Here is a 12,668-nt window from a genome sequence, read left to right on the forward strand (position 1 = left end):
GCCCGAGTGTGTGAGAGCCCTGCCGGACAGGACCATGGGGCTGGGAGGGAACACATTCGTGACCACCCTTCCATGGTCCTTCCGTGACCTCTGGACTCGAACTTCTCTAGAAGGGAAGACAACAGTATTGAGAGGGGAGGGGAGAGGGGGCAGGAGGCAGTGGAGAAGGATCGTTGGAGCCATTTCTCGGTCGTTTCTGGCACAGGCCGCAGCAGGGCACCGAACTGCCCTGAAATAAGAATGGTGTGGTCACCACTCACCAGAAGCCCAAGTGAGGCTCCAGCAGCCCAACCAGAGCTGATCACTTCTCCTGGCAGAACCGTTCCCATTTTCAGCATCTTTCAGAATTCCAGGTTGCCTTCAATCACCAGAATAAAAGCTGTTTTAAAACCCCACACGTCCGTGCAGTGCACCACCACCAGAACCATCCTAAACCCTCCACGCCCTGGCGTGTGACTAGCCTGCATGAGGTGAAAGATCAGCCTTCTATTATTTGTTGAAGCACTCAGCAACCCAGAAATAAACACGGACGCTGAAGTTGATTTGAGAACTAAGGATATCTTTCAAGTCTAATAAAAGTGATAAAAATAAACAACATCCTTTCATAAATTTAATGGAGCATGGCTCTGTGTTTATCTTGTGTCATGTACTTGAGATTACCCCTTTGGAAGAAGAAAACACTTGATTAATGCAGGGAGTCTATTTTGTAATCTGCAGTGGTTGGAAAATATTTTTCTACTTCCTGCCATGCTCTTTTTTGCTTCTCTAAGGAAGTTGTTAGTGGTATTCTTTATAATAATGAAAACACAGCAATTTCTAGTGAGAAATTGAACACATTCCTGAGTCACAGCTGCTCTTCCATTCGGCAGTTGGTTGAAAAAGGATTCCATGTTCTTTTTCTTCCATCCTGTGGCTGAGGAGTTTGACTTTGGGTGTTTATTATCTGAGAGTAACAATAGCAAAAACATTAAATTTAAGTATCATTTATTTAAGTTCTGGACAAAGCACTCTCTAGAAATTATTTAGCCACACAATCCTACGAGATGGGGACTGTTACTATTCCCATTTTACTGATGAGAACCTTAAGTTTTGCGGTTAGGTGTCTTGCTCAAGGTCATACAGCTAGTAAATGGCAGCCAACAGGGTTTAAGACCAGTACTAATGCCTATTTTCCCTTGAATGACATCAGTCCCCTACAGGACTAAGGCACTGAATGAAGGGTGTTCACCTTTTTCATTTATTTATTGAGCTTGAATATGATTAGAGCGTCTCCTAGGTACCAGACATTGTTCTAGGCCCTGGAGATATGGGGCCAAAGCAGACAAAACCTCTTCCCTTCTTACATTCTTAGAGCTTACATTCTAGTGAGGTCAGTGAGATGAGATATAAAATCAACAAATGATCAAATATATACTAGTTAAGTGGTGACATATGATATGGAGAAAAATACATCAAGAAATGAATATATAGAATAGGGTTGCGATCAGGGAGGGGTTAGTTAAGATGGTGAGATTTTAAGAACTGAAGGAGGTGAGGCAGTGAGCCATATGGCTATCTAGGGAAGGGCCATCTGGGAGATGGAACGTGCAAAAGCCCTAGGGTAGGACTGTGCTTGGCATGTTTGAGGAACCAAAAGGAGACCAGTATGGCTGCAGAAGTAGCTGAGTAAGGGGGAGAAGAGTAGATGAGATGAGAGAGGTACACGGAGGCCATACAGTCACCCTCACATCCCCATCCTTGGGGAATACCTTCCAAGACTCCCAGTGAATGCCTGAAACTGCAGATAGTACTGAATCTTCTCTAAGCTATGTTTTTCCTATGTATACACAAAACTATGATAAAGTTTAATTTGTAAATTAGACACAGTAAGGGAATATCCAAATTGCCAGTATCACTACTTTTGTGTTTTGGGGCCATTATTAAGTAAAATAAGCCACTAGAACACAAGCCCTGTGACACTGTGAGTCATCTGATGACCACGTAACTAATGGGTGTGATACGCGGATGATTCACCTCCCTGGAGGGACAGAGCCGGGTTTCATCACACGACTCAGACCAGCGGGCTATTTAAAACTTACAAATTGTTTGTTTCTGGAATTTAATATTTTCAGACCACAACTAGCCGAGGGTAACTTGAAATCACGGACGGTGAAACAGCAGATAAGGGGGGCCAACTGTACAGGGACTTCACCATTTACTCAGAATGCGATGGGGAGTCATTGGAGGGTTCTGAGCAGAGAAGTGACATGCGCTCTGACTTAAGTCTTCCAATGATCCCGCTGGCTGCTGTGTGTGATGGACTCGAGAGGGGCAGGACTCGTTTTTGTACCGAGTATTTTAGATGATCAGGAACTGGCGGGGAGCCCAGTTAGGAGACTTTCGCAGTAAACCGGGTGAGGTGATGGTGGCTTGTCCCATGGCTGGAACAAGGGAGGATGAGCAGAGGATGAGTTCTGAACATAAATGGAGGTGAATTGGAATCTGCTGATGGACTGTGGGATGTGAGATACAAGTAGAATGCCCTGGAGGTTTTCATTTCGGTTTGAGTCCCCTGTGAGGAGTTCTGAGACAGTGACTTAAAATCAAACTAGAAGTAGAGGAGGATATATCTCAGCGGTAGAATGCATGAGGTCCTGGGCTCAATCCCCAGTACCTCCAATAAAAAATAAATGATAAATATTAACCCCAAATCAAGCTAGAGATATATTTTACTGTGGAAGCGAGCATAGAGGCTTGAGGAAGGAAAGGGGGATTTATTAAGACGGGCTCTTGTGAATAACTTTGACTCCATGCACTGAGCTCATTGTCAAGCAGGAGTCACTGGAAGGGGCCTTCCGAGACTATACTTGGTGCATGTGCACTGACAGGTTATCCTGTGTGATAGAAAATTCTCCAAAGGTAAGACCTTTTCCTGTCTTTTTTCTTCTAGAGACTATCTTGTCTAAGCCAGCCTGAGGGAAGAACGTTTGTCACACAAACCCTCATCACGCAGGAACCCATACTTTTGCTTGAATGGGGACCGGTCAGTTTGTAGCTTACAGAGGAGAATATTCTGAGGTTGAGGGTGGGTTCTGAGATATGCAGAGCCTGGCTGCGAATGGAGATAGGCTTATCAGACCAGAGGAAGTAGGGAGCAAGGAATGGGGAAGGTTTAGGGGCAGCTGGGGAAGGGAGCAGAAGGACCTTTATCTAGGTTGGGAGGCCTAATCCAGAAGCCATTGAATACTCTAAACAAGCCTGGAGGTCATTTCCATGGATCAAGGTAGTTTGGGGATTGGGAAACTAAATCAGGCCGGAATTTCCAGGAAATTCTTTCTTCTATCCCCACCTCCACCCTCACCTACCAAAGTGCTCTACATTCGACAGAGATTTTAAAATGAACTCTATTTCTTTAAGGGCCTTGGGAGGCTTTCTTGACACTCCATGGGGATAACTGCAAAACTCTGGGGTGCCCAAGATTGGAAAACTCTGGGGAAAACCAGTGGTCTGTGGTATGGTGATAACCAGAGCTTACCTTTAGGAAACGCTTGCAAAATGCCAGGTGCTGTGGAGGCAACGAAGGTGCATTTTCTCATCCAGTCCTCACACAGTCTGAGGAGACAAGTGCTACTATTTTCTGTATTTTGCAAACAAAAAAAAGGAGACTTGGGAACTCATTTGCCCAATCTCATCGAGCCAGTTAGAGGCAGATCCGAAAGCCTAACCTCCATCCAGGTGACCCTAAATCCTCCTCTCACTCTGAGGCCGGGCAGGGGACACGGCAAAAAGAGATGGAAGGACTTTTTTGGGGGAGGAGGAATTTCTTTTCCCTAACTTTCTCAGAAATAAGCCCCAAGAGGCTGAAAGCCAGTCAACCTCGATTTCAAATTAAGGAGTTGTTAGTTTTCTCAACATCTGATCAGAAAGAAACACCTCCCTTCTTCTTTCTTGCAGTAATTTAATTTTCACATTATACTTGAAGGGAAATCCTCTATTTACCTAATGCTTTCCTGTTCGGTCCTTTCAGGCTATGAATCTTGTATATTTTATATACACAAAGGTGACTTTTCCTTCCTTGAATAACCAATGCTTATCAGCACGAGCAACTGATACCAAGCTCATAAATATGTCACTCCAAGTTCACCCTCAGCCCTTCTCTCCTCTCAGCCGAATTCTCTTATGACAGCGTTTCTCCTCCTTTCTTTTCCTGACCCCGTGCAGACAGCGCTCAGGCCCCACGGGCACCCCTGGAGTCTGATTTGGTTTCACTCCCCACCAGCAAATAGAAGAGCAAGTGGCCACTGCTTACACACCAAAGTCGTTTTGGTGGAAGCCTGCAGACGATATAAAATGAGGCCCGTGGAGCCAGCGCCTTCCGATTCCAATTAAATATTTCCTGTAAATCTGTGCCAATTGTGCATCTTGGAAGAACATTTGAAAGCAGAAGTTTGAACTCACAGGGACCCTATTGCCTTAAAAACCTGTTTCCTGTTTGACAAGATTTTACTAGGAGGAGCAAAGTAGCACATTCAGCAACAAAAGTCATTGTTAGTGGTTCAGATGTGCAAAGGTGGTGGTTTCCTCTCCTGCTGGCCCACCAGCACAGCTGCATTCACTTGAGGATTTCTCTCTTCCAGATAAATCTCTCTGAACATTAGATCCTGATTCCCAAGGGCCCTAATGACATTTCCAGGATTACAGGAAATATTTGCTTATCTCCCTATCTGTACATCCTACCCTGTGCTACCTTATCAAGTTTGAAAAGCTCTTCAGGACAACCTCGTAGATGTTATTACCTCCATTTTACAGATGAGAAAAGTGAGGCTCAGGGTTCCTATGTTATTTCGGTTTTGTACCAAGTATTTTAGATGATCAGGAACTAGATGTTCAAGGTGCCCTGGTGTCATAACTTTTCATAAGATACTGAAACACTTGCTGTCTTAGTTTCCTGATCCATAAAACAGGATAAATGGCAGCAAGAATTTGATAGCATGGGCTGGAAAGACCTTTAAGTTGGTCATAAGAAAGGCACCACAATAATCACAACATGGCAATATTGTTATTTTTTAAATCATCATTATCATTATTAAAAATTATCTTAAGCTTGAAACTTAAAGCACTCCATGATCTGGCCCTCACTGGCTAGTCTACCAGTCTTTTTTCCAACCACGATTCCCTCTTCCCACTCCCCCATCACACACACACACAGGCTGTCCCTTTTGTCAAACTTTGTCCTCTGGATCTTTGTCCACATGATCCCTTCTCCTTGGGACTCTTAGTCCTCCCTACTGTGGTCCCAGGAACTTCAGGAGGCCTTCCCCTCCCACCTGGGGATCAGGCTGGTGTGTAACAAAGTGTTAATATGACAACTGGAAACATCTTGTTTTATCAGTACGGCTTCAGCATGATACTCAGCCTCTCCGAGTCTCCAGGCTCATCTCTCAGCTAGGCTAACACCCTTCCTTTCACGATAGCATGAGGACTAAGTGAGACAAGCCACGTAACACCCAGAACCCAGGATGGCACAGAATACACCTGAGCCCCTGCTTCCCACCCCCGCGGATAAAACTCTCTCCCCCCTTATACTGTGAATGTACTTTGCTTATACCTGTCTCACAACAATCTCTGAATTCTAGTTTTCGTTATTGTCCCTCATGTACATCTTGTTGCCTGCATGAAACTGTAAGCTCTTTGAGAGCCAGGGAAATATTGATTTATTTTTGTGTCCCCCACTGTCCTTGCCTCACAGTAAGTCCTCCGTGCTATTGATAGAACTCCAGGAATGTTATCGACTGGCTCTCCCTCTCCCAGACCTGCTTGCCTTGTTGGGTGGGTGTGACTAATACTCCCGGCTGATTTGTAGGGCATGGAAGCTAAGCCACAGAGGGTCCAAGTGAGTGAGCATTCCAGAACTCATTCCAAGGCTCTGCCTCCAAACTGCCTGCTCTCACTGTGTCCACTTTGCACAAATTCAAACAAGTGAAATTTCTGTCTGAACATGTGAGTAAAATTTGATAGAGGAGATTCAAGCATTCATTTAACAAACATGTCACACTGATACTTTTAATGAATAGGTCTACATTTGAGGCAGTCAGATCTCCTACCCATACCATATTCATCTCATGAAAATCCTGAGAGGTGGTTCCCCCCCCCCCCCATTTTTGCAGCACAATGATGCTTAGACAGTACTTGTGATATCCCTTGCTAGGTTCTAGAGCTATCCTTCAGTGAATTCCAAGCTCCTGCTTGTTAAGATCACAGTGTAGCAGCAGAGACAGGCAAACAGATCGTTAAATGCATCATGAGTTACGTATACTAAGTTATAAAGCAGGGACACAGAAAGGAGAATTATGAACATTTTTGGGAATGAGAAACTATCAAGAAAGCAGGCAATATTTGAACAGAGTCCTGAAGGATGAGAGTTCAGAGGACAGATAAAGGAGAAAAGGCAATTCTAAGAATAGAGAACAGCATGTTCAAGGTCAAAGAGGAAAGAACAAAGCCTGTTTCAGGTGCACTGGGAAGAGGGGGGTGAAACAGGCTAGGGCAGGACTATGTGCCATGCCAAAGATCTTGGCCTTTTTTCTGTAGGCAATGGGGAGCCATTGAGGGTTGTATACCAGGGGGAAATTACTCTGGTGTTTTCTTTTCTTTTTTTTTTTAATTGTGTTTTCTTATTATTTTTATTTATTTTTTTACACTGGTGATTTCTAATGATTACTTCGGTGGTCTTGGAGCAGGAGGAGATCATTAAGATGCCCTGAGCACACTGGCTATAAAGTTATATCAACATTGAAAGTTATTCTCATACAAATAGAAATTAGTAATTATTATCTTTCTGCATGACCATGTGAGTAAAATTTGATACAGTGAGACTCAAGCATTCATTTAACCGGCATATAATATTGATACTTTTAACAAATAGATCTGCATTCTAGGTAGCTAGACATTTTACTCATATCATGTTAATGGTATGGATATTAGCAAAATTATACTCTTTCCATTTCAATGCTTATTTTTTCTAAAATTGAGAGGAAATATGCTGTATATCCAAAACACTTCTGATAGAGGCAAAAGATCTCAAAGAAAGTTCACTTTGTGGAATGTTTTGGGCCACAGGATGGTAATTGTTCATCTTTTGCATGACTGTATTTCGTTCTTTAATGGAAATTCAGTTTGTCTGAGGGGATCTCTTAGGACAGGTTCCCCGGCATTCTCTTCCCAAAGCTGCCACCCCCACCGCTGCTATAGGCAGGGCATTTTGTGGCATCCAACTACCCTGACCCAGGCCCATTTGCCCAAAACAAGTGAAATCTTCAGACACATACTATGCATGCGTGTGTTTCCTGTGCATATGTATTTGTATATTTTTAAAATGGGGATGGAGAAGAATACATAGGGTTTGGGGGAAAGAAAATCCAGAAACTTCATTGAGCCCAAAGTTTCCAAAAACTTCACTTGATTTGACCAGCCCAATTCCCGCCCAAGCAGCATCCTGGCTACAGAGCCCCTATGTTCCCAGCCCTCGCAGCCCCAGGGAGGGCCCGGGGCGCCTGCCCCTCTCGGCCCCCTGCGGCTGCCTCATGTGACCAACCCTGCCTAGGAAATGTCCTTGAACAGTTTTTTTTCTGTCTATCTTTTTAAAAACCACTCCTGACTGATCTCATGTGAAATGTCCTTAACAAAGTGAGCTCACCAACTGATGGAGCTGCTGGGACGGGTCCCTGTATAAACAACCTCCTCATCCTTGGCATCAGGTGTATATTTTCAACGATTTCTATTTATGGCAAGGATTAAAAGGTCCCCAGGCTGGCGTTAACCTGATGTTTAGCAGTGTATGAGTGCAGGCACCTGCTTTGTAAATACATTGGGTGTTTCCCTAGATGTGTGAGATACAGTGTTCCGTGGGAGCATTTCTTACATGATGCCATGGCTTACTTTGTATGAATTGCTGCCACACTTATTTTATCTAGAGTTACCTGGAACATTTGGGCCTCCTTGATTTGTATGAGTGAAAGAAAACCATTACTATATCTAAATAACAAAAAGATAGCAGATGAGGCAGCCAAGCCCAGTAGTGAGGACACCAGATTCCTGCAGAGTTTCCTACTTACCATGGACACACTGGAGGTGGCCCTGTGCCTGGAGATGACTGGCATTGCCCCCGGGTCACCAGTCCAGAGCACTCTGGGTGTTCAGCCTGAGACAGGGGGATCTGGTTTCACCGGAGAAGCACTGAGAGGGTGTACTGCTTCCTGTGACGGGCGGTTCATTCTCCCTATGCGGTAAGTGGTACCTGGCTTCCCTGGGGTCTAAAGAAGATCGCGGAGTTAGCTAGTTAGCTGAACTTTGATCATTAAGCTCTTGGAGTACCAAAGAGTACCAATCACTTGGAGTACCAAAGAAAATGGGAGTGAAACCCTGAGGTTTCTTTCCCTGCATTTGAATTCCTATCCACGAGGCAGCCCAGAAAGGGAAAATTACGGTGCTCCAATATTTTATTTAATAAATTTTGGAGCATCCATTTATTATGGGGTGGTTCTGTGTATATAGGTTGTATGTCTTTAGATCCATCCCCTAATAATCAGCACCCTGGTCCAGGAGGCAAATGCCCTGTGCTCCTCTGCACCCGTCTGGCTGAGTGTCGTCCTCCTGAGGCATCTTCCCTCCCTCCGCTTTCTTCTCTTTGCAGAGTTCACTAGCAGCAGAGTTCATCTGGAAGAACATATTCATGGAAAGGAGGGAGTTGGTCGGTGCCTCGTACCCCACCGGGAACAGCAGCTTCTCTAACGTACTGTTTCTAGGATTGGGAGTGAGTTTCCAGAAATACCTATTTGAATACACTCAAAGCATATGGACTTCCTTGCTGCTCTTTCATCAGATACCTTTAAAAGCCTTATTCATAAATAGAATGATTAACAAATAGAATGGTAGGTGTAGACCAGTGGTTTGTGGCTCTGACCAGGGGTTTTATAGCTCCTCTGATGAACTAAAAACAGAAAACGATGATCCCAGCAGGCTATTTCTCTCTGAAACCGCCCACCAGTGCCTCGCTTGCCCTTAATTAATTTTATTAGAGTTGACTCAAAGAAAAACAAATCTCATTCACCTCCCTTACCTGACACCCACTGACAGTGTTAGGAAGCAGCCTGGTGACACTGTGCATGCCTGCTAACACCCAAGTCAGTGGGGATGCTCTGATGAGTCAGGAGCAGCCCTTCCCTCAGCTGGAGATTCTTCCTGCAGAGTCAGAAACACTGGCACTTCTAACCCAGCCATTCTCCTGAGCCACACACCTGCTTCCAGTCACTTCAATGGGAAGGAAGGTCAAGAGCAGGAAAACAGCCCCTTTCTCCTGCCCAAGGCATCTCAGTGAGGGAAGTGGGACTGCCTAAATATCATCCTGTACTTTGCAACAAAGAAAAATAAAAAAAAGACCCCAGGAATGTTACTGAGAAAAGGGGAAAATTTCTGTCAGTGATGATGGTCACCGTATCCTAGCTGAGAAGGAATCGCCAGGGCTGGATGACTGGAGAATCAGAAGTCGGGAGAGCTAGGGATTGACGTGTTCTTCTCGACGTGTGATTTTTAAGTGTGTTTGGCTTGTGCTTCTGCAGAAGAAGACATAAGTAAAAAGAAGGGGAGGTTAAAATTGAGTCTTGAGAGAACTAAAGGCTCAAGCAATCCTTTTTTTGGTTGATGCTATGGGTTATTTATTTTACAGTTAGTCCATAAACAGGGCAGATGTGCAAGGGGAAATTTAACCCCTTACATCACTGGTTTTCTGAGCAGCCTGGTTTGAGTGAAGCTTTAGTTGCCCGGAAAGGGAGAGCAGACAGACTGTATGGGGAAACCCTCTTTCAGATTGGTTTGGGAATCCGGTGTGCTTTTTTCACTCCAGAACATATTTGTTGTCATCCCTCTAGGTAACCGTAGTTCGACAAATATCTTAGTGGTAATGTTGTAAAGGAAAACCTGAGCGACAGACCACTTAGCTTCATTGTAGACAGCATTCACATCACTTTGAAAGTGTAGGACATTAGGAGAATCTAGTTTAAGTCACACAGAGGACAGTTTCACACCCTGTCCTTTAGGGCTGGCTTAGCTGTATAATAGGCAAGGTTTGATCTTGTCATAGTTACAGAGATATTGCAAAAAAAAAAACAAAACCCAAAACTAATTCAAAACAAACAAAAACAAAAAAAGCTTCAGTGTCGACTTCATTGAGGAATATAAAAGGGTGGCAAAGGCACTATGGTCATGTGACTTTACAGCTTCCGAAGTCTGTGCTGGTGCTTTGTGAATATTTAGGTAGGAAGGAAGGGTTTGGTCAGGCTGGAGGGGAGACCCAGAGGAAAGGGGTGGGGGAGCTGCTTATTGCCTTGGGAACATGAGAGGGGAGCGTGGCACCTCCTTGGCTGGGGCGGGGGACCCAAGACAAGATCCAGGTATAGGTGCAGGTTGTATGTCCCTGAAATATGTGCATGGCACTCTAGAGAGGGGCTCATCACGTTTACTGAGCCAGGCAGGGTCCAGAAGTGATCCAGGGATGTGTGTGACCCCTTCAAGCTGCCTAGGACTGTGGCATCTTTTCTCAAACACTTTCCAGATTCAAAAATGAATACTTTCAGCAGAGAGGGTATAGCTCAAGTGGTAGAGCACATGCTTGGTGTGTATGAAGTCCTAGGTTCAATCCCCAGTACCTCCACTAAAAAAAAAAATAAATAAATAAATTACCACCGCACCTCCTGTGAATACTTTCAAAGAGGAATTAACATATTTGGGGGGCAAAAATCAAACTTTGCTTTAAGCTTTCAAACATAGAAATTTAAAGAAATGGTATCCCAGTGATCATAGATGCAGAAAGAAGGTACTTAAGAATCTTCAGTCTTCCCACCTTGTGTCCTGTTCCCTGTTTTACAATTGAAAACTATAGTTGGGAAATACTAAATAAGGAAATCCGTGAGCCTCTTGGAGTGTTTAACGTTGAGGGGGTGGTGTGGAATAGAAAAAATAGAATTGCTGTGTTTCTAAGCAGTCAGTAGCAGTTTCCAAAAACCTTACGTGTCACATTAAAAAAAAAGAAACTTTCCAGGTCAAGGATATTTCCAAAAGTTATTAAGTAATGTAGGAACGTCATTGTATCCCCATAAAACAACTCCATTCAAAAGAAGAAGTAAAAATATCCTATAGGGGTGGCAAAGGAAGGACACTGTGATGTGTATCCAAGCACAAATGGGTGAGAATAGCCCGATTAAAAGGGGGCCACCCCACCCCCACATTCTAGAACCTCCACTTTGGGGACTGGGAGCACTTGAACTGTTTGTCTCTTGAGAAATTAGGAATCCACAGTATATCTTTGCTCAGATTTTAGAAATCTTCATTCTAGGGCTCAACCTCTTTTCTCTTTCACTTAAAATCAAATGGTGACCTTGTCCCAGTGATCTGGGCTTCACCACATCCAGCCCTTTCTAATGTAGTTTCTTCCTCCAAATTGTGAGCTCTCTCTGGTTGATGTCAGTCGTAGTAACAGAAGAACATTTGAGAAATCAAAACATTCACCTAAAGAACTCTTACCTAGTGAAATTATTAGCTACCATCCATTGAGCTCTAATAGTCTGATGTGGGATGGCCAGATCGAGGCTGTGGATCACCTTGGCTTACTCAGATTAGTAGGTGCAGCCTGGTAGCAGAGGATTCTGAACCTGAAAAAGTGATCCCTGAGGCGGAGATCTGTGGAGCCAGGCAAGGTGGCCACTTCCCAGGGGCGGGATTTGCTGCACCTGTGAACAGTGAATAGTGTGATTGCTCCTTGAGGTAGAGTGGGTGGAGTTCTGCATCTCAGATTTTCCCTCCACTTACAATGTCCTTATTCAGGCCTTCCTTGGCCAGACCCCAGGCTGGAGAGGGTCCCCTCCCCTGAAGGAAGCTAAGAGGTTTTACTCCATAATCATGCCCCTGCCTGGTGGCTCCCGACCATTCCTCTCCCGCCCCCTCCAGTGCACACTCACACCAGACAGAACCACCTTCAAACATCTCAAAGGAATTTTAGATCCTGGAAGGACTGCTGCTCTTTAGGAAGAACTATATTCATCGAACTTAACATCCTAGGCACAGTGACTCAGAACTTTAGGGACCCCCTTTCAATTCATCTTTTTTTTCCCTCAACCTTTTTTTCCTTGAAAATTTCAAGCTTACATAAAAGTTGAAAGAACAGTACAAGGAATAGCATGATATCCTTCACCTAGACTCACTGATTCCTTCAGTTGACATTTATTGAGCATCCGTCAAGGACATTTTCTTAATGTCCTTCAGATAGGATGGTGTGGGCGGTCTCACTTTAGGAGGGGCTGCGGCAGACAGTAGGGCAGGGGTTGCTGGAAGAAACCTCACTCTTTCAGCTTCTGGGCATTGGACTTGTTAAATACGGTGCTGGGGTAGCCTTTGGATAAACAAATATGAGCTGGTTGTGCTTTGTGAGCTCAAGTTGCTCATGGCCTATGGGAAAAGTGAGACCATAAAACAAACAAACAAACAAATACTATGATATGGCCTGATCATGGTGATATTCCAGGGAAATGTATTTTGGGCAAACAGAGCAACATGGCTGAAAGCATGGGAATTTGACAAGACCTGGGAAATTTGGGGGAGTGAGACTCAGTGATGGACTAAGTGATTCTGAGCAGAGA

At 44.3% G+C, this 12,668-nt stretch overlaps 1 long non-coding RNA gene across 1 annotated transcript; it reads right to left on the reverse strand.

Annotated features, from left to right (window-relative positions):
* Positions 1 to 705: 705 nt before the first annotated feature.
* LOC116659679 lies at positions 706 to 9,087 on the reverse strand. The gene is made up of 3 exons (XR_004315047.1): positions 8,094 to 9,087; positions 3,515 to 3,616; positions 706 to 943 (listed from the first exon to the last, which is right to left on the reverse strand). It is a non-coding gene; the product is annotated as an uncharacterized LOC116659679 (long non-coding RNA).
* Positions 9,088 to 12,668: the final 3,581 nt, after the last annotated feature.

Source organism: Camelus ferus, chromosome 24 (assembly GCF_009834535.1).
Source record: "Camelus ferus isolate YT-003-E chromosome 24, BCGSAC_Cfer_1.0, whole genome shotgun sequence".
NCBI lineage: Eukaryota > Metazoa > Chordata > Mammalia > Artiodactyla > Camelidae > Camelus > Camelus ferus.